The sequence below is a fragment of the Nuphar pumila genome, chromosome 4 (assembly GCF_984573655.1).
Source record: "Nuphar pumila chromosome 4, dmNupPumi1.hap1.1, whole genome shotgun sequence".
NCBI classification, from domain to species: Eukaryota; Viridiplantae; Streptophyta; class Magnoliopsida; order Nymphaeales; family Nymphaeaceae; genus Nuphar; species Nuphar pumila.
The window spans coordinates 66,938,709-66,962,940 of NC_143252.1; positions in this window are offsets into that span (position 1 = coordinate 66,938,709).

The window sequence follows — 24,232 nt, forward strand, 5'->3', positions numbered from 1 at the left end:
TAACTTGAAATCCAGATATGTAGAAAAGGAATTTTGTGATTAGGATGTCTACTATTCGAATCTGAAATTTTAAAATTTTTAGAGTAGGCTACATGCTCTTTCTATAATTTTAAAGTCATTCTGCTGTTTCGGTGCTTATGTCCATCTCTCTGATTTATGTGTTGTTTATCAAATTTAAAATTTTCTGTCAGTAAGTCAAATACCAAAACTGAAAACATGAAAGTTGTTTGTATGAATGTTAGGAGTGTCCCCTTAAAATTTCAAAAATTTTAGTGGCTTATTATTATTTTTTATTTATTTTTACAATGGATTTTGCCAATTTCATGCCTATCAGAATTAGATCCCTGCTACCGAACTTGTCATAGGTCAAATCCCGGGGCTGTAAAATCCAAAGCTTTTTATTTTTATGTTTGCCAGCAGCCTGCAAAATATGAGACATTTCTATGGTGGACTGCTCCGTTATCGTGTCAAATACCACGATCGGTTCGCACCTGCAGGCGAAATATGCATGTTTTAAGATTTTATTTAAATTTTTGCACTTAGTTGATATCATTTCCTATATTTTATTATTATATTCTGTTATTAATGGTAAATGGATGCTCTCTGTCAAATTTGGCATAATTTGAAGGTCGTTTGATATTCAGGTTAGTCATATCATCAAATCAGGGTCCCCGTAGTACCCAGATCCAGGCAAAAAACAAGCAAAATTCATAATTTCGACCAAAATTTCAATATTATTTTTTATTTTACAGTTTCATCATTTTTAACAAAATGTCATCATATCTCATCATTCATTTCATCATCATTTGGTTCAATTTGAATTTTAAAATTCCCAAATTTTATCAAAATCCCTTCAAAAAAATCCTGATTTCAAAAGGTATAACCTCAATATTAGGGGTATTTTCGTTATTTTGACCATAATTCCAAATTATTTTTTGATATTTTCATGATTTCAAATCATATTCATATCAAGGAGGCATCATAATAGGTTTATATCCAGATAAATGTGATAATTTCTGGATATTGTCGGATAATTCGGGAAAAACCTACATGTCTATACTAATCCAATTTCTAGTTTTGCAAGGACACTCAAAAGGAGGAATTAGAATTTCTTTCATTTCCATTTCTTTTATTTCATTGATGTAAATGTAAAATAAATGTTGGAATAAGAGTTACTTTTCTACTTAGATTAGGATGCATATCATATAGTTTATTTTTCTACAATATCCTGATTATATGAATCATGCATTTTCCATTGGAAATCACTATGGATGAACACGAATGACACATGCACCAACTCTTAGGGAGTTGATGAACTCGGAGGAGTCCATATTTACGACCATAGTCGGAATATGGACGAGACCCAAATTCAACATCTTCCTATTAGCCACACTCAGCCTACACTATTAGGCTACCTTTAAAAGTCATAGCATATTTCTTAATTTTCAAATATTTTGGAGTTAAACAAGTTGAGTTCCAAACATGTTTACGACCATAGTCGAAATGTGTGAAGGATTTACCTTGATGCATATTTTCCAAAGAATTCCTCAAAAAAAATTTCCTGAATATCTTCACAAAAGAGCATTCATACATTTAAGTAGTCAGCATCATGGAATTTTATGCATATTCTTTTGTTATTCTAAAAAAAAAGTCTCATTTTAAGAAAATCGATTTCTCAAGGATACCCTGAATCTCCTTCAAAATTTTTCTAGAATTTAAATTCTTCATCCTCAAAAGGGTTTTTTCCAAGATTTCTCAACAATTCTCCAAAATCCAAAATCGATTTTCAAATCCTCAAAGCCAGTATCCTCAGAATTCCAATCTTCCCAAAAATTAGATTTTCCCATCTCAAAAGAGTTTCCCATGAATTTTCAGCAATTTTCTAAAATCAAAGTCGATTTTCAAAATGGGGTTCTCAAAAGGTGTTTTTTCCTAAAAGTTGTTTGTTTTCCCATGATTAGGGTTTCTCAAAACTCTTTTCCAAGGATTCTCACTCACTTTCTGAATTCACGCAGGATTCTCTAAAGTGCATTTTCCAAAATAAAGGAAGTCAATTTCCCTTGACTCTTCAAAAGTTTTCCCCAAGTTCTTCAAAGCATCTCATCAGGGTTTTCTAAGGAAATCGACCCCCCTTTTTCTCAGAAACATTTCCTTTTCCCAGATTTCTTTCAAAGCATACATCATACTTCTCAATGAGCATATTACAAAAACCTCATAGCACATGCCTGAGTTCTATGTGCATTTAGGATAGAACATCAATTTTGATAAATAAACTAAGCTAAGCACTCTTTGATCCTTGGTTTGACTACCCCCATTAAAGGCGGCAAGAATGGTCAAACCTCGTACCGACAGGCGAGCCCCATCCTATGGATTTTCTCGTTATTTTCAAAATGAAGGTGAGTATTTTCAATAAATTTTCAAACTTTGGTCGAGTTTGACTCGCAAAATGGTTTCCTCTCTCTCTCGAAGGGAAGGGAAACATTTTGCAACGATAACACTCGCTCAAGTCTTCATGACTTAGCACAAGCCTCTTTAGAGCTGTGATTTGAATCTCTCGCTCAAGTCTTCATGACTTAGCGTAAGCCTCTTCCGGGCTGAATGTCATGCTCAAATCTTTATACTTGGCACATTCGTATCTCACGCATCTAAGGATAGCTCCTTGAGCTTCGCTTAGTCATGCAGATACAACATGAGTCTTTGCTCAGTCGGTCCAGTCGTATACTGATCATGACACCTTCATAAAGGTTATGCAGGACTGACTCAACAATATTCATCCACTCATACACTCAAGCATCGCTGAACCTAAGCTAATGCTTTGTTTCGATAATTAATCCCTCTCCCTAGGCTTAAGAGAGGTATATCTGAGCATCAACGCGATGATCTGAGGGTTGATTATTCTATGTATTTTTAGATACCCCAGAGGCCTGTTGGCCCCATCCCCCTAGTAGGATGATACATTATACTGGAAGAAGTGCCTACTAGGTATTCGGATGTATCCTGCCACTGCAGTAGTTGGGTTCAATCCTTAGATGTTTTAAGGATAACCACGACCTCTATACCTCTAAGTGACGGAGGCCATCAAGAACTCCATTAGGTTCGAAGGTAATATATGTCGCTCAAGGTTGCACCATCACCGTTTTCCTCGGTGAGAAATTCTGAAGGGGTCTGTCAGTCTGACAAGCTACTTAATGCATGCCTATAGGACAACCATTAAAGAGTATGTACTCGACTCCATTTAGTGTGCCCCTAACACGGTCATCAACCGCATAGTCTTTTCATTTTATTCATATGCATGCTTGACTCTGCTTTCGGCACTGCGGCCATCGTGAGCATCTCATCTCTTCTGGGTGGACAACGTACTCTTACTCTGCGGCCCTTACGACTTTAGTTGTATAGCAGTCTCTCAATGAGCATGCATATGATATGATCTCAATGGATCGGATACTCGACATATTCTTACGCAACAAGCCCTTAGCCTTGTCAAGGCGCAACCTCTACTATGGTGCAGTAGCCCTTACGAGTAAGGTGCCCTTGCAGGCGATATGGAGACGAGCAATTCTGACATCATTCCAATAACGGGGTATCTTTATGCCATTCGACTAGTTCCGGCAGCTCTTCTACCAACCATTTCATCAACACTTCCCCTGCTCCAACGGTAGGAGTGTGACGAACCTTTCTACGTTGTAGAAAGTGTTCAATGAACAGGGTAGCAACTCCTCTGTATAAGGGAGTAACCTGCTACATTCTTTTGGAGCTATTTCTAGCTTCTTCAGAAATTCCAGCAGCACCTCCTCTATTTGACTGAAAAAGCGTGCGTTTCTTTTAACCATTTCAGCGGCATCTCCTCTCTTTGGCGGGGAAATCGCTATGCTTAACTCGGGGATGGATGCACACCATTGTGCTTACTTTGCATCCATCAAGGTTGATTTGAACCTTGGGCCATAGCTAGGCCATACACAAATGACTTAGTCTTTACGAAAATGCGGTTTTGCATAAAAAGCGAAGCCTTTCTAATAGGGGCTTCTTTCTGTAAGCAGAATCTTGAATGAGGAGCGGTAAAGAAATCACATCAGCAATTTAGAGTTGATCTCCATTTGAACGCTCATTTAAGCACCATATATGTAATATAAGCAGAAGCTTGTGCTGTATATGGTGGCGGTGTAAAGGAAATACATATGTGTGATCATCGCAAAATTTTTCCTCTCGTTCCTCTTTTCCTTTCTCTTCGCTTTTCTAACCTCTATTCCCTTTTTGAAGGGGAATAAAAGAAAGAAAAGAGGAGAGAATGAGAAAAGGGAGAAGAGAGAGGAACTCTTTTGTGGGGTCTCACTTGACATTAATTTTGAAGATATTAAAAAAAATAACTCGCCTTCGTTTTGAAATATTTGCAGGAAAATTGAGAGACGAGATTCGCTCCTCGGTACAAGGTTCGACCGTTCCTGGTGCCTTTACCAGGGGTAATCGAACCAAGGGTCGAATTTATGTCTCTTTGCTTTGCTAAAAGATTATCTAAGAATTTATTCTAAGTCTACATGCACAAAGAATCATGCTTGTGTAATGCAAGGATGTATGCTCTTTTTGAAAAATGATTTGGAAATCCCCAAGTGTTTCTGAGATGAATCTGATAATAGAGTGAAGAGATGACTTCTTTAACTTAGAACTTGAGGTAGATTAGGAGAGATATTTTTGAAGTTCTAAGTCTTTGAAAATAATCAGAGTTTGGGAATAAATCTGGACTTTGAAAGGAATGATTTTGAAGTTGAGATAAAAGGAGAAGAAGGGAAGTTTCAAAGTCATAAATGGACTTTGAATTAGAATTTCGAACTTGGATGAATGTTTGAAATGAAATTGAATTCTAGCTTTGAAGTTTGAAATTTAGAATGAGTTTTGAGAAATCCAAATAGAATTGAGAATCAGAATTGGTTTTTAGAATTTTGGGAATCAAGATAACCTTGGATTTCGAAATCTAGAAGGAAATGAAATTGGATTTGAAAGTTGGAATTGGGTATAGAATTTGTTTTTGAAATATGGAATTCAAGATGGAATTTGAATCCAAAGTCTGGATCCTAAATAGAATTGAGATCCAAGATGAAATTGAATTCTGGATTTAGAATCCTAAATGGGAATTGGATCTGAAATCTGAGATCCAATGATGGATTTTGGATTTAAAATTTGGAATGGAATTTGGATCTGGAGTCTGAGATCCAAGATGGAACTGAATTCTGGATCCTAAATGGAATTTGGATCTGAAGTTTGAGATCCAAGCTAGAATTGGATTTTGGATCCTAAATGGAGTTGGATATGAAGTTTGAGATCCAAGATGGAATTGGATTCTGGATCCTAAAATGGATTTGGATCTGAAGTCTGAGATCCAAAAGTGGAGATTGTATTTGGGAATTTGGATCCAAGTTGGGATTGGGTTCTAACTTTGGATTTGCATCTTGAAAGTCCAAATGGGACTTTTGAAGATGGATCTAGGTTTTAAAAACCCAGATTGAATTTGAAATTTGAGGAAGAGTCAAATTTTGAGATTCTAGAATCAATCTCAAACTTTGATTTTGAATTTTGAAGATGAAAAAAATAAACTTGATTTTAAAGCATAAGATGACTTCAAAGTTAAATTGAACTTTGAAGTTTGGATTTTGATCTGGAAATTAAAGTTTGAATACAACACGAATTTGAAATTTTAAAGTCAATTTGGACTTTGAAATCGAATTTGAATCTTGAAAATGAGATAGGATTTTGAATTTGAAATAGAAACTTGAAGAAAGATATTCAAGCTCACTTGGGTTTTTGAAAAAGAATTTTGAAAATATGATGCAATTCTATCCTAAATGATGAATGAGTTAAGAGAATGTAAAATTGGATTTTAAAAATCATATTTCATTCTTTAAATGAATGCAAATAAGATTGAAGATATGATATATCCTTGACTATGGTCATTGAATATATCATATAATAATCATGTTTGAATTCAGGTGAAGAATAAAATATATTTTGGCGCTTTTATAGAGTTTAAAATGAAATTAACTCTTAATATATCCTGACTATGGCCATTGATATATATATTGAATTAATTTAAAACTAAAATCTGATAAAAGAAGAAAATATTAAAGAAAATATGATGAATTTTAAAAAGGATCCAGTATGGATCTATTGTTATTCCATAAAAGATTTTGCACGTGCATCCTGACTATGGCCATTGATATAAATCATCAACTTGGGATTAATCACCTTTTATAAAATGGTTCACGTGTCATTCGTGTTCCCATTTGTGAATTCTTAAGATGAAAGAGAGAAATGACATGGAGCAAGCACTTCTAAAAGATATGCATGCTCATACATTCTAATCTAAGCTAGAAACGTAAATTAATATCTAAGTTGTTACAATCCTTGAAATTGAATTTTGAAGTAAAGCAACATAAATTTTCCATGACTTCCCTGCAAAGAAACGAGTTAGCACAATTATAGAAGAAAATATTTCATTGAACGCAAGACGGCATGTGATTGTACCGATCCTAATGCAAGATGCGATGCTCATACTGAATGAAAAAGGCATATACAATGGGTGGAGTCAAGAGACAGGACGACCCAAAATGAATTTAGCATGAAATATGGTAGTTCTTGATGATCCGCCATAGAAAAGAAGGGACACAGTGGTTCATTGTGAACCACTGTGAAAGAAAAAAAATACTATGGTAGTTCTTAATGAACTACTGTGAAAGAAAAACTACTATGGTAGTTCTTAATGGACTACTTTAGTAAAGAAGGATTACGGAGGTTCTTTGTGAACCATTGCAGAAGATAACTACTGTATTAATTCCTGATGAACTACCATAAAAGAAAGGAGACCGCGGTGGTTCACGGTGAACCACCATAGAATAGAAAGAATACAGTGGCTATGTATTATTATCATGCAAAACACAAAGGGCACAATGATTAGCAAAAGACATGACTAGTACACAAACTGAGAGTACTTAGTGACTATAAAAAATGCACTGCTAACATGCAGATTGGAGAGTTTCAATGATTTGATGAAATGTAAATGCATTGCTGACCTACTAATAGAAAAATATTCAATGGCCAACGAATTCAAGTGCATTGCTAATATACAAAACTGGGAAATACTCAGTTAGTAAATGCATTGAATAACAACATGAATGTTCAATAATGGAGACATGCTGAAGATGATGAATGTGGTATGTTATCACAAGTAGGTGAATGGCAAGGGTGCAGAAATTTGTGTGAGGGAACATGCAAGGGGTAATTGCTACTGTGGGGAGTTGTGCAAATGAGAGTGCTGAAGATGAAATGGTTTTAACAGTCAACACTTTTGATGATGACTATGAGAGATAAATGCTAACATAAAAATACAGGCTAGCAAACATATATCAACATTTATTAAATGACTTCCTGAGTATATCATGGTTATACAGGTGAGTATCATCAATGTAAATGAATGATATACAGGTTTTGCAGAAAACTTACATAAACTATATTGATAAATTGATGAAAAAAAATGATATGTGAGTGGTTTGACATACCTAAATGTATAACAGACGAGTCACCTGCATGATCCACCTATATTTGTACAAGCAATATGTAAGATGATGTAAAAATACACTGAGAAATGTAGGCATGAATGCAATGTTATGCTATAGGGATATGATTGAAAATGATAGAAATGATGATACAGGCTCTATAAAAAAAAGGGACTGTGATATGACATATCTGATTGAATAAGGAATGACAATTCTATAAACACCTACCATCTTCCAGCAATATGTATCATCGATATAAACACCAAATGAATAATCAAAATCACTCATGCTGATCTTGCTTCAGCACACAATGAGGTTTTAGAGATCTCTGGTGATACAATATTTCATTGGCATCAATGGATCGTCGCGCCTTGAGCCTTTGATAGGCCCAGAAAAAGAAACTTGTTCAAGATCACCATCTGTGACTCCGATCCTTGAGAGCTTATATCTAATGTAACGACCCAACTTTTTATAGTAAAAATTTTGGAGTAAATTTTTTTTTTTTGAAATAGCGGAAGTGCGGAAGACACAAGTCAGGTGCATTACAGGGTAAAACAGAGAAGTACTAAACATACCATTCATTAATTGAAACATTAATGTCATTAATTACATCCCATAACAGAAATGTAAATCTACTAATCAGAGTTCAAACATAAAATACTGAATAAATGAGATATCTTGGCTTTATCCAAAACGACACCCCGATGCTCCAATTAGTTGCTACCTGAAAAACATTAAAAGCAGAAGGGTCAGACTCCCCTGTCTGCATAAGAAGCATTATATTTATATGTGGTGCTCAGTGACCTGTGTACAAATATGTGCAATAACTGCAGATATAACTAGCATGGAAGTTTATAACATTCTAAGAAGATGATTATGCTTTCTAATTCATGATACAATGCAAAAGATGATTGAACTAGAGGTATATTTATCCACATTAGTACAAGCTGTAGATTCCACAAGTTTTACGAAAGTCAAATCAACAGTATATAATTCTTCAGAGATAAGTTTATAGTCAACTTAAATTATTTAATGCTTATCTTACTCTTACCCTGTGGGTACGCACAGGCATAGACCTCGTAGCGGACCAAGACCATACGGTGAGACGCCTAGCTCTAACGAAAACACGAACGTCCACGAAGTTCGTACCACCTACCCTCTCTAAGGTAGACCATGGGTCTAGTAACATACAACATCTTTCAGGTGTACCCAGAGCCCGAAGAATCCGGTAACATATATCGTCTTTCAGGTATACCCAGAGTCTCGAAGGTTTTATATTTCATTTTACATTTTCTTTATAACCAAGTGCGAGCTATCGCACTACAAGGGGTCTGGTAACATATACCTTCTTTCAGGTATACCCAGAATCCAAAATTTTTAGTTTATATGTGTATAAATTTTTATTCTTGTTTGTTTGGGTCTAGTAACATACATCATCTTTCAGATGTACCCAGAACCCTGGGAAACCAGTAACATATACCATCGTTAGGTATACCCAGTATCTCGGGAAAACCAATAACATATACCGTCTTTCAGGTATACCCAGAATCCCATAATTATTATATATGTGCATAATTTTCATTCTTGTTTTGTTTGGATCCAATAACATACATCGTCTTTCAGATGTACCCAGAACCCTGGGAAACCAGTAACATATACCATCTTTGAGGTATACCCAGAATCCAATATTTAGGTTATGTGTGCATATTTTTAATTTTATTTATTCTTATGTGCAAGTCATTGCACCACAATAGATTTTCAAAACCCCAACCCACAATCAGGTTGATCTTAGTATATGCACATTACCCATCGAATGCCTCAAAGGCACCAACCACAATTTCTCATAATTCTAGTTCAACTTTGTGTCGAGTACTTAAACATTCGGCATTTTCAGTTTTGTTTATGAGCTCGAGTGTACATTTCGTACCCCCACTGGTTATGCCGCAACATGGCATTCTCCAACTTTATCATGTGTGTTCCATGTATTGGACAAAATCCTAAAGTCCATATGTGAATCACATATTTAATTTACCATCGAAACTATTTCCTTCATAGATATTTCAATTGCATTTTACCTAAAAAGTCTTTAGAAAAACTTTTCTAAAAGAACCCTTCATGAAAATCATTTTAGAAAACTCTTTACTCAAATTTTCATGTTTATTAGTCGACCAACCTTTTTGCTTCAAATCTTCTAAGCAAAATGTTATATTTTTTTTTATATAAAATTAGTCGACCGAAAGTTTTATCAGTCGACTGGGCAGAATGTCTGTTTTCTGAAAAATTTAGCAGCAGTCGACTGAAGGGTTTATCAGTCGACTGATCATAAAATTAGTTGACCGAAAGTTTTAATCAGTCGACCGGACAGAATGTCTGTTTTCTGGAAAATTTAGCAGCAGTCGACTGAAGGGTTTATCAGTCGACTGATCATAAAATTAGTCGACTGAAAGTTTTATCAGTCGACCGGACAGAATGTCTGTTTTCTAGAAAATTTAGCAGCAGTCGACTGAAGGGTTTATCAGTCGACTGATGATATTATCAGTCGACTAACTACTGTTCCAGTCGACTAATTTTGCCATTTTTCTGTAACTTTTTAAAAGGGCATGTCTTTTCATTTTTTTTTGTTTTTTTCTTTGTGAGCGTTCAATACAAGGCTAATACTACCGATTCCATTGTATAGAGTGGATCGATGCACAAACCAAGGCGTTTTTGGGCAACCCCTCATTAGTTCCATGCCATTCGCCTACCTAAGATTGTTTCGACCTTGGATCCGTTATGGCTAACGCCCACAACAAAATATATGTATTTTCCTACATATATTTGAACTATAGATTTTGATATGAGTACTACACATCACCAGGCATACACATAGGAACATAATGCCCTTACTAAGAACACCACAGTGCCCCAATGTTGGCCAAGGGTAAGAACCAGTGGCTGAACAACTCCATATTGACCTATTTGCGAGTAGGTGTTTCAGCTCATGCCACCTCGGTCTCGAGGCCCTAAACGCACCCACATATAGGTGGTGTTTGTCGCGTAAACTCCATGATATTGCAATATAGATGTGCAATAAGGCATCAACCACTTACATACAAATAGCAATGCTTCTTACCTCTTGTTGGAGCGTCAAGCGAAAGAAGCAACGCTTCTTCCTTCGTTGGAGTAGCACACTACGTTTGCCAATGGAAGTCCAGTCGTGCAGCAATAGAAAACTCCACCACCAGCTATGGAGGTCTGATCACCCAAGAGAGAGAGAGAGAGAGAGAGAGAGAGAGAGAGAGAGAGAGAGAGAGAGAGAGAGATACGTCTAGTGTAAATCTTTACCAAAAAATCTCTCATTTAACTCCTCTATTTAGGGGAAGTTACTAAATTTTCAAAGCATTAAATCTTCACCCTAATCTCACGTTTTTGGTGGGTGATGTTTATTTCCAACAATGCCCCCTCCTCTCTTTGGCATGATTTTCTCTAACTTCCCTCACTATTTGTTTTATGGGTACCCCTCTTCGATGTCCCATGAGATTCTCCTCAATCCTTGGTAGAGTGAGATGAAAAAGCCAAAAATGTAGGCTTAACTTAATCACACGTTTTTACCCTTTTCACCAAGGTAGAAATCATCACTTTCTTGTGAAAAAAAATAATTTGTGCACAGAGGGTTTTGAACTTGGGTTTTCAACCTAAGGGGTAACGAGCCCCACCAGTTGTGCTACATTGTTTTTCGTTGCAAAGTGTGTGGATTAAATTTTATTTAAACCTTTCAGTTTCGTTCCGGATTTCATGAAAAAGCAAGGTTTTTCACTTCTACGTGGGCGCTCCGAGTTTTTGAGCTCGGGTTGTGGATCCACACGACTGTGTGTCCTACCACTACACACCATCACTTGGTGTTTACTTTTGCAGAAAATTCTCTTTATGTGATGGGACGTTTTTCCTTGTTGATGGATTCTTCCGTTTTCACATTGATTTTTCACCCGTTTGTTCTAAACTTGCATTCTCTTGCCTTAAATGTGATTTGGATCTCACGCTGTTATCCCAAAACCATTGGATTTTCCCATTGGCCTCGTGAACCGGGTCAGATCATCGGATCTCGTCAAAGTCCGGATCCAAGTACCCTTTCCAGTATTCGTTATTGGGTTCGCTCGACTGGCCCGCAAGCCTCAAAATCACATTGAATATCTGATAAACCATATTATCTCACGTAAACACACATTTTTATTTCATTGAAAATTCTTTAAAATTCATGGGTTTTACATCCTACTCTCCTTGAAAAGTATTTCGTCCGCGAAATCACAAATATCACTCGACAAAAAGGTTATGGTATTTCTTACTTATTGGCACATCTTTTCTTTCAATGGAGTCGAATCAGCTTAAACTAAATTTTCAGTAGACTTCTTCGGGCAAAACTTAGCAATATGTCCTGGTTGCTCACATTTGAAACACTTTCCATTATAGAGAGGGCAAACTCTGAAGAGATGATCCTCATCGCACCGTCGACAAATTTGTTGAACCTTTGGTTGTTGTGATTTCCTTTGCTGTTGGCGGTTCGGGTAGCCTTCCTGCCGCATTCTCTTTTTTGTAGGTGGTGTGAACTCCCTTTCACTAGAATTTTTCTCATTAGTACTCACATAAACCTTGATCTGTTGCTCGGGTTTATTCCATTGGTTCTTTTGCTCTTTGACCCAGTCTTCTTTCAATAGGGTCGCTACTTCGATGGCCTCATCGAGTGATTTTGGCCCTCGGGTGAACACCTTGGTTCTCAAAGCTGGCTTCAATCCACGAGCAAACTTCATTGCTCGATCCTCTTCCACGGTGTATACATTTGGGCAATATCGTTCCAGACAACGAAACTTAGTGATATAATTCGCCAGTGTTGTTGCCCCTTGTTGTAGGTCTAAAAATTCTTGCATCTTCTTACTACGTTCATGCTTAGGGAAATATGCAGAGTTAAAAATCTCAATAAACTCGTCCCAAGTAACCTTTTCATTGTGGAACTTGACCGCATAGATTGTATCCCACCACTTCTCAGCGTGGTTCTTCAAACAATAAGTACCGAAGTTCACCTTTTGTTCCTCTGGAACATTCAAAACACGAAAAATACGTTCAATCTCACATATCCATGTCTCAGCCGCTTCAGGATCCATCTTGCCCTTAAAAACAGGAGGATATATTTCCATAAAGCGCTTGTAAGTGACTGCACCTATATTCTGCCTATCTTGGGCCATCGGTTGAAGGTTTGCACCCACTTGTTGCATTGCAACCACCTGCTGTTGCACAACCTCGGCAATGTTGTTCGCAGTGTCCATGATGTCATTGCACCTTGCCTCCCATGCCATCTATCAGGACAGAAGCATAATAATAGTTAATCGTTAGGTTACACAATTATGCTTGCTAAGTAATATCCTTAGCAATCTTTCATAGTTCTCAAATGTACGATACACAATTCAAACAGTGTCACAATAAAACTTATTGGTGCAATAACTCATTTTATACATATATTCTTCGAACGACCTCAAGAGACACCGCATAAGGCCGCTATCGTCAGAAAATCACCATTCTAGATGACTCACGTTAAAGAACTTCCGCTCTAATACACTATCCGGAGAATTACCACTCCAATATCATAAAGAAAGAGTCATCACTCGAATGACATTGTTAGAAGATCATCATTCTAACGACATTGTTGAAGAATCACCACTTCATTAGAGAATCATCATTCTAATGACATTGTTAGAAAATCACCACTCTAACGATATTGTTGAAGAATCACCACTTCAACAACCTCATTAGGGAATCACCACCCTAATGACATTGTTAGAGAATCACCACCCTAACGGCATTGCTGAAGAATCACCACTCCAACAACCTTCATTAGAGAATCACCACTCTAACGGCATTGCCGGAGAATCACCACTCCAACAACCTTCATTAGAGAATCACCACTCTAATGGCATCGTTAGGGAATCACCACCCTAGTGGCATCGTTAGAGAATCACCACTCTAACGGCATTGCCAAAGAATCACCACTCCAACAACCTTCATTAGATAATCACCACTCTAATGGCATCGTTAGGGAATCACCACCCTAGCGGCATCGTTAGAGAATCACCACTCTAATGGCATTGCCGGAGAATCACCACTCCAACAACCTTCATTAGAGAATCACCACTCTAATGGCATCGTTAGGGAACCACCACCCTAGCAGCATCGTTAGAGAATCACCACTCTAACGGCATTGCAGGAGAATCACCATTCCAACAACCTTCATTAGAGAATCACCACTCTAATGACATCATTAGAGCATCACCACCCTAATGACAACGTTGGCATTACCCGGAATCACCACCTGAGCCAACTCAACTCACCACAATCCCTTTCAACTGTGGTTGGGAAACAAGAATTCCCACAACGCTCTTTCAAAAACCATAACACCCAGAAGTCTGGTGTTATGTAGTCCCCAACTATGACCTTCTCAGGAGTCGATTGCCATCATCGGCAACCCAGAAGCCATTTGCTAAGCATATAACATCATTTACGTTCTCATCACCAAGAACAACTGGGGATCTACAACATCCTCCAACGAGGAACTCAAAGGTTTAACGGGCAAAGACAAGGCTTTCACCTTCTGTTCGAAAGATTATTCGGGAAGGTACCCCTCATCAATGATAGAGTCACTAACATCTCCAACGAAGTTGGAAAAAGGAAGAACATTAGAGCCTCATCCGATGACTCTTATCAACAAAATCATCATTTCCAATGCGATTGGGATAATAATTTTGATATTCGTTACGATTCACCAAATCAGTTTCGAGAAGGTAGAATACGCGAGCAGTCCCTGGGTTTCGCTCCAGAACTTCAGCTCTCGCAGGAGTTGACACGAGACTAACTTGGGAAGCTATGCCCTCAAGTGCATCCACGTTTCCCATCTAGAAAAATATATACCATACTTTAGGTGGCACTAATCTTCTATGTATCCTCTAATGGGTCATAAGATGTAAATTGTCACACACCAGCTACATTGCAGCAGCCTGTCGGCCTACCACTTCTGCCAGGTTATGTAGCATCTCCATAAATCATTGCAACGATTTACCCAAGCCATTCATTTGGGAAGTAAAAGGCCATTCTAACCTTAGTTATAACTCCATGAAAATATAATATGCAATTATATGTTTTTATCTCTACATTAAGAAAACCACATTTCTACATACTTACAGAGCCATCGCGGTCGCTGGAAGAGCCAAGATCTCAGATTTTTCAGTTCTGCTCTGATACCAAAGCTATAACGCCCCAACTTTTTATAGTGAAAATTTTGGAGTAATTTTTTTTTTGAAATAGCGGAAGTGCAAAAAACACAAGTCGGGTGCATTACAGGGTAAAAACAGAGAAGTACCAAAAATATACCATTCATTAATTGAAACATTAATGACATTAAGTACATCTCATAACAGAAATATAAATCTACTACTCAAAGTTCAAACAGGAAACACTGAAAAACTGAGATCTCTTGACTACTTCCAAATGCGACGCCACGATGCTCCATTTATGCGTTGCTTGAAAAACATTTAAAGTAGAAGGGTCAGACTCCCCTGTCTGCGTAAGAAGCATTATATTTATATGTGGTGCTCAGTGACCTGTGTACAAATATGTGCAATAACTGCAGATATAACTAGCATGGAAGTTTATAACATTCTAAGAAGATGATTATGCTTTCTAATTCACGATACAATGCAAAAGATGACTGAACTAGAGGTATATTTATCCACATTAGTACAAGTTGTAGATTCCACAAGTTTTACTAAAGTCAAATCAACAGTATATAATTCTTCAGAGATAAGTTTCCAGTCAACTTAAGTTATTTAATGCTTATCTTACTCTTACCTGTTGAGAAACTCTGTTTTGATGTCACATAATATGATACACTGTCGTATTTGATTTTATACAATATGATAATATGTCCTCTTGAAAAATGTTATATTATGACTGAATATGTTTTGCCATAAAACTAACGAGTATTTGATGCAAGGATATCTCACCCAAAAAGGATGGAGACTTCCTGTTCAAGTATAACTTGTGCAATCATACTCCTTGAAGAAAAAGCTTGATGAGCCATGCATTCCTAAAGTTCAAATGAAGAGATCGGCTACCTCAAGATGAAGACTTTTTTCTTCTTTAGAGTCATATGTAACAGAACCTTCAGGAACATGCATATTGCATATTACATACTCATTCATAAATACTATATCATAAAAGTATACGATAGTTTCAAAAAGCTCCTTTTTGAAAACTAATAATTGTACCTTCTTACAACCCTTTATGAAAAAGATATTTTGTCATGTAATAATTGTACCTTACACTACATACAAGACAACATGAAAAAGAAATGTAGGAAAAAGACAAAAACATAAAATCGGCTACATAGAGAAAAACAAATATAATATGTTTTGGAAAAGACTTTAGTCACCTTCTTTAAAGAAATGTTTTTAATATAAGAAGAAGACAAAAACGGCTACATAGAGAAAAACAAATATAATATGTTTTTGAAAAGACTCTAGTTACCTTCTTTAAAGAAATGTTTTTAATATAAGAAGAAGACAAAAACATAAAATCGGCTACACAAAGAAATACAAATATAATATGTTTTTTTTAAGGACTCTAGTTACCTTTTTACAAAACCATAAAATGTCGACTAACTTGAAGTCATCATTCTCTTTGTACAAAGCATTAAATACCTCCTGTAAAAAATCCTTGTTAATATCCTTCTCAAAGAATGTCGACTTTCTTTTAGTCCTCATTCTCTCTGAAGACCTTGAAAAACACAACATAAAGAAAACACTTGACATGACTATGTACAAATATATATCTCAAAGCACTCAGTGTACTTACACTCATTTAAAGTAAAGAAGTACTTATGTACCTCAAATCATTAATTAGAATAAAGACAAAACTACAATCCAACGTTCAATGTACTATTGTAAGAAATAGACTTTTTACATAAAATATGTATTACCTAAAATATTACAACGACTAGTGTACCCTATATTTTACTTTTATAGAAAAAGGCATTCTCGAATTTCTCTAAAGATATTTGTTGAAATGACATAACATTTCACATTTCAAAAAAGGCTACTATTTCAAAATGTAACGACTACTTTTTTTAAGCTATATAAACACACTCAAAATAAACTATTGAACAACGGGAATAGAATAGACGTGTGAGCTTACAACGAGAAAAATTCTATTCATTATTTGAAAAGAGAGCCTTGAAAAAGAAAGAGAAAAAGAAAAGACAGAAAAGAGAAAAAGTCAAGTCCAACTCCTTGACAAAGAGAATCCTCTGAGTGACAAACAGAACATTCTGAGAATCCTTCATTCGTGCATTCATATCATTCTGAAGATTCTATACGAAGTATTGTAACTCTGTTATTCACTGTTTTCCTTCTTTGTTGAAAGAAGTAGACCTCTGAGAAAGAGGGTGTTGTCCTTCTCTGTTGAGAGAAGAAGACCTCTGTGGAAGAGGGTGTTGTCCTTCTCTGTTGAGAGAAGAAGATCTCTGTGGAAGACGGTGTGCCCCTTCTCTATTGAGAGAAGAAGACCTCTGAGGAAGAGGGTGTTGTACTATTTATCCGGTGACTCAGATGTTATAGTGGAAAGCTCAAGTGGTTTGCTTGGGGACTGGATGTAGGTCTGGGTACTGACCGAACCAGTATAAATTCTGTGTTTTATGTGTTGTGCCTTATTGCCTGATTATTTTATTTTATCGATCTTTATCTAATTTCACTATTCACCCCCCTCTAGTGGAATTTCATTTGGTATCAGAGCAGGTTTGCTGGTTTCGACATAACAAGTCTTCCAGCACAAATGACATCTACCTCTTATGCTCGTGATATTGAAGGTCAACACGCATCTCGTCCTCCTTTCTTCAATGGCTCCAACTATGGATACTGGAAGTGCAGAATGGCTATCTTTCTCAAATCCATAGACTTTGCTGTATGGAAAATTGTTGAGCATCCATACACATCCCCATCCGCAGACTATAACTTATGGTCTGATGAAGAAAAGAAAATGGCAAACCTAAATGCAAAGGCTATGAATGCCTTATATTGTGCCATTGATCAAAATAAATTCAACAGAATATCTATATGTGAATCTGTATATGACATTTGGCATTCTTTGGAGGTTATTCATGAAGGAACCAACAAAGTAAAAGAAGCCAAAATCTCATCTCTTGTTAGAAAATATGAGTTGTTCAAAATGAACAAAGATGAACCCATCACAGAGATGTTTACCAGATTCACCAACATCACCAACGATCTGAAATCTCTGGGTGTAACATATTCCCAGACAGAAAAGGTGAAGAAAATCTTGAGATCTCTCACAACTGATTGTGAGAAGAAGACTACAGCTATTGAAGAAGCTCAAGATTTATCTAAGCTTACTTTGGACGACTTAATAGGCAATCTTATGGCCTATGAAGTCCACATGAAAGAAAGAAGGGAAGAAGAGCAACTAAACTCTAGCTTTCCCAGCTCTATCTGAGAATGAAGACTCAGATAAAGAACCCAAAATTGCGCTACTTACCAGAAAATTCCAGCGCTTCATGAGAAGGAACCGGCTTCCAAACAGGCACAAGGAAAGAAAAGATCTTAAAGAAGATCCCATGTGCTATCAGTGTAATAAGCCAGGCCACTTAAGACGTGATTGTCCCCTTCTCAAAAGAAAGTCCAAGACTGAGGAACCAAAGAAGAGGTTCTTCAAGAAAAAGGCTCTGCATGCTCAATGGGATGATTCAGAACCATCCACTAGTGAAGAGTCAAGTGATGATGAAGCCGAAACTACAAATATGTGCTTCATGGCAAACGAAAGTTCGGTAAGTGAAATCTCAGATTTTTCCTTTGAAGAACTTCTAGATGCTTTTCAAGAACTATTTGAAGAATCTAGAAAATTGAGTTTCAAAAATAAAGATTTAAAATCTGAAAATCTAAAGCTTTCCCAAAAGAATGAAAAACTCAGCAGTGAAAATTCTGAGTTGAAAAAGAAAAACCTTATGCTTATGTCTGAAATTTCTTCTACTAGCTCCAAAACTAAAAATCTGCAAGTAGAAATTTCAGAGCTAAAAAGTAAAACTAAGAACCTCATGAAAACGGTTTTCAAGTTTACTAAAGGTAAAGAGAACTTGGATAAACTCTTATCCTCTCAGAAAGTCTCTTTCTACAAGAATGGTATTGGCTACTCTCATTTCAACAAGCCTTCTTGTATGAATCAAAAGACCACGTTTGTGAAAAGTTCGTCTAAACCAAATAAGGAGTATTATAATGCTATTCTTTTTAACTCCTCTAAGGTTGTAGACAAACTCAAATCCAAATGGATATGGGTTCCAAGGTCTAACAAAAAGGGACCCGATTGGGTACCAAAAAGAAATTTTACTTGATGATTTGCAGGCTCCAAATAAGAAGAACAGATGGATTCTAGACAGTGGATGTTCAAAACACATGACAGGACATCCAGACCTTTTTGCTGTTCTTCATCATAAAGAAGGAGGAACCGTCACCTTTGTAGATAACAACAAAGGTTTGATAATTGGTATTGGTAATATTGGTAACATAGATAAACCTGTTATCAAAGACGTTCTCCTTGTTAAAGGCTTAAAACATAACCTACTAAGTATCAGTCAAATGTGTGACACAGGTTATAATGTTAGCTTTAATCATGATGCATGCCTCATAGCAGACACCAACAAAAACATCATCTTAAAAGGTATAAGAAAGAATAACATATATGAACTATACCTAGAAAACATCACAGAACATTGCCTCATAGCTAATAATGACACTCAACATCTATGGCACATGAGAATGGGTCATGTCAATTCTAAATACATGTCTAAATTAGCTAAAGATAAGTTAGTACGTGGGTTACCCAAAATATCTTTTAAAAAGGATTATTTTTGTGATGCATGTCAATTAGGAAAATTGTCAAAATCATCTTTCAAATAAAAAAATATCATTTCAAGTAAAAGACCTTTAGAACTTCTCCACCTGGATCTTTTTGGTCCTTCTAGAGTAGCTAGTCATAATCACAATAAATACGTTTTTGTTATTGTAGATGACTACTCAAGATTTACTTGGGTAATATTTTTGAAAAACAAAAGTGACACGTTTTGTCAATTTGAAATCTTATGTAAAAAATTGCAAAATGAAAAATCTTGTTCTATTGTTAAAATCCGTAGTGACCATGGAGGAGAATTTGAAAATGAACTTTTTGAAAATTTTTATAACTTGCATGGTATTTCTCATAACTTTGCCTTTCCTAGAGCTGCACCTCAAAATGGTGTAGTAGAAAGAAAGAATAGAACCCTTCAGGAATCTGCTAGAACTATGCTCCAACACAATAATCTTGCTAAATCTTTTTGAGCAGAAGCTGTTAATACTGCATGCTACATAACAAATAGAGTTCTCATTAGACCCTTATTAAATAAAACTCCATATGAACTATTCTATGACAGAACTCCAAGAATAGACTATTTCAAAGTCTTTGGTTGTAAATGCTTTATCCTAAACACAAAAGATAGCCTAGATAAATTTGATGCTAAATCTATTGAAGGCATATTTTTAGGATATTCAAGTCACAGTAAAGCATACAGGGTTTTCAATAAGCATTCTAAGTCTATTGAAGAATCTATGCATGTTAGTTTCTGTGAATCTATTGATCAATCTGTTCATAAGCAAACTAACGATGATGATATTAAAAGTACAGATTTATTTTTAGATAACACAGCTAAGTCTAATGAAGATGATCATCAAAGAACATTTGTCGATATCAAAGATCATCCTCAAAAGCAGATTTTGGGAGACCTGACAAAGGGGGTTCAAACTAGAGCTCAGCTAGAACGGATTGCAAACATGGCTTTCATTTCTCAACTTGAACCAAAGAAGATTGATGAAGCCATCATTGATGAGTTCTGAATGCTAGCCATGACTGAAGAACTGAATCAATTCCAAAGGAATGAAGTTTGAGATCTTGTACCAAGACCAAAGGATCATCCAATCATTGGGACAAGATGGATCTTCAGAAACAAGCTAGACGAAACAGGTAATGTTATAAGAAACAAGGCCAGACTAGTAGCTCAAGGATACAACCAGGAGGAAGGTATTGATTTTGATGAAACATTTGCTCCTGTTGCTAGCCTTGAATCTATTAGAATGTTTTTAGCATATGCAAGCTATATGGATTTTAAACTATATCAAATGGATGTTAAAAGTGCTTTTTTAAATGGTTTTATAAATGAAGAAGTTTATGTAAAACAACCTCCAGGATTTGAAAATGAACAATATCCAGATCATGTTTTCAAACTCAAACGTGCTTTGTATGGTTTAAAACAAGCACCTCGTGCTTGGTATGATAGACTTAAAACCTTTTTGTTAAAAACTGGTTTTTCTGTTGGCAAAGCAGACTCTACATTATTTGTTAAATTAGTGAATAATCATACCCTAATTGTTCAAATATATGTAGACGATATCATCTTTGGATCTTCTAACAACACTCTTTGTGAAGAATTTTCTAAGTCCATGCAGAAAGAATTCGAAATGAGTATGATGGGAGAACTTACCTACTTTCTTGGGCTGCATATTAAGCAAACCAAGGATGGAGTTTTCATCAATCAATCTAAGTATGCTCGTGAACTTCTGAAGAGGTTCAAAATTGAACTCAACTGCTTCAAAATCTACTCCTATGAGCACTACTACTGTTTTGGACAAAGATGAAGATGGTAAGTCTGTTGATACAAATGTATACCGAGGTATGATAGGATCACTTTTATATTTAACTGCTAGCCGTCCAGATATTATGTTCAGTGTTTGCTTGTGTGCTAGATTTCAGTCAAATCCAAAAGAATCACATCTTAAAGCTGTAAAAAGAATAATGAGATATTTAAAAGACACAGTCGAGTTTGGATTATTCTATTCAAAATCCTCTACATTTGATCTAATCTCATACAGCGATGCTGACTTTGCTGGAAGTAAATCTGACAGAAAAAGCACAAGTGGAACGTGTCATATGCTAGGGCACTCACTAGTATCATGGTTCAGTAAGAAACAAAACTGTGTTTCTTTATCAACTACTGAAGCCGAATACATTGCTGCTAGCCTAGCCTGTACACAAGTTATCTGGATGAAACAAACCTTAAAAGATTTTGGTCTAAATTTTGAAAATACAACTATTTTCTGTGATAATACTAGTGCTATAAACTTATCTAAGAATCCTATTTTACACTCACGAACTAAGCACATTCAAATAAGACACCACTTCTTAAGAGAACAAGTCTTAAACAACATAATTAAACTCGAATTCATACCCACTAATCAACAGATAGCAGACATATTCACTAAACCATTAAAACATGAAGACTTCACACGTATTAGAAGAGAACTAGGAATATGCAAACTAAGTGACTTGTAAATTAATCACACTTATTAAGAGTATTGCTTTTTAAATTTTCTTATTATCGATTTTTTTTTGTGTTTTCAAAGTCAAACTATGTTTTCATATTTTTGTATACTCACAATACTCATAGAAATTCATTCATCATAACACATTCTTTATGTCTTTCAACTTGTCATCTTTCAAGTACACTCTCATAATGACCTCTTGTCCTATCTCCTTTTACGTATATCCATAAGAACCATTTACTTTAAATAAAAAGCTATCATGACTTAGATCACATCACTCATTTCATTACTCATTTTTATATCTTTTGTCTTTTTGTGACAACCTCTCATACAAAAAGCTAGCCGACCTCCAAACATGACTCCTCATTATTATTCTTAAATTATATTCATGTGATATATTTTTTTTTTCTTTTTTTTTATGACCTCTTATCAATGTACATATCTAAAATCTTAAGACCTCTTATGAAAAATTCAAAGTGATTATTATCACCTCTTAAGTGGTTATATTTCACGTAAACTTTTACTATATCATCGGTTATTTCATAGCTTAAGTATAATCTATTATCATCCGGTCATCCTTCACATCTTTTATGAAATCATATTCTAAACAACTTGTCCTCTATTGTTTTTAATACTACTTACACCACCTTTTTATTTCCTCTTTCTCTCTTTATCTCATATGAAGTGACTTTCCATCCGTGACCATGACTCTCTCTTATATTGTATATCTCTCTAAAATCGAGACTCATTAAAGTTTTGTCCTCAAAGCAAAGCTTTATTTATTCTAACTCTATTTTATGTCTTTCACTCTCCTTTCACGCTTATCAATATATATACTTCTTAAATAAAAACTATTATTGCCTCTCACTCATACCCCATGGGTTGTCCTATTCTAAACTCTCCATTCACGAATTAAGAATACTTCCACATAAAGTAAAAAGTTGCTTGTTTTATTAGGCCATTATTTTTAAAATCATTCACTCTTTTTTAGTTCAACATGACACCCCATACTCTATTAATGGATTCTCTCACTAGTCGATAAACTAACCCATAGTAAAATCTATATATATACAAATTATTTCAAAACTATGTCCTTCTCAACCCAATATAATACACTATCTTCAAACATTGATTTGATTTGTCATTCACAAGTCTCTTAACTTACTACTCACGGATTTCCTTATTTGACTAAATTCTAAAAATCACTCACTTCAAATGTCATTCAAAACCTATCAAAATTATTTTCATTCCTCTATTTAATGGATTGGCTTGTCACACACCAATTCCACTCGTATCTATCTATCATTCTACAAACTATTACCCACTTCAAACTCGCCCTTCGTAAGTCCTCCTGTTTCCTTACAAACTCTTGCAATGGCCTCTTCCTCCTCCAACAATGTGATTACTGCAGCAGATCTAAGGTATCCAGATCTGTTTCACGATTACAACATACTATGCTCTTGCCCCATTCATGAAGGTAAATTGGTTAACTTCAACGACTTCATGCTATTTGACTTAGACACCTATCTCCCTGAACTCAAACCTCTACTAGGATCTTCATCCCAAGCTGCCTACTATCCTGAACTAGTTCGACTCTTCTATACAAACTTTTTTACTGATCATGAACAAACGACTATCACCACCAAAGTCCGAGGAAAGCTGATGTTTTTCGATGCTTCCGACCTAGGTAGAATTCTAAATCTACCTTCCACCGACACAGACCTCAACACCATAGTACCAATCGAACGATCGGTACTCCGAAAAATTCTTCTCTGCACCAACTGCTATCCACTTCCCTGGCACATGAGGAATCTCCAACCTCATGCTCTATTACTTACCCAGATTCTTCTCCACAACATCTATCCCAAGCTTCCCCGCAAGGGATTAGTTCCACGAAAAATCTCTCTTCTTATATACGCAATTTTTTCTACTACTCCGATAAACTGGTCCTCCATTCTTTTCAACCTTTTTATTCGTTATCAGAAATTCAAGCCTCTTCTTTTCGGGTGTTTCATAACTCCCATTCTCAAATACTTTAAAGTACCCCTTCACAACGAAGTCATCCTCCGTCCCTCTCAGGTTCTCGATGCTACCACCTTCAATCTAAGGTCCCTGCACATGCCCGGCTCTGATGAAGAAGATCCAACATCCACCTTCAATTACTTCCCTGCTCTGATGGATGTCCAGCGCTCTCAGGATCGTATTCTTCGCAATCAAGCCCTGTTGCAACAGACTCGTCAAGCTCATCAGCAGAAT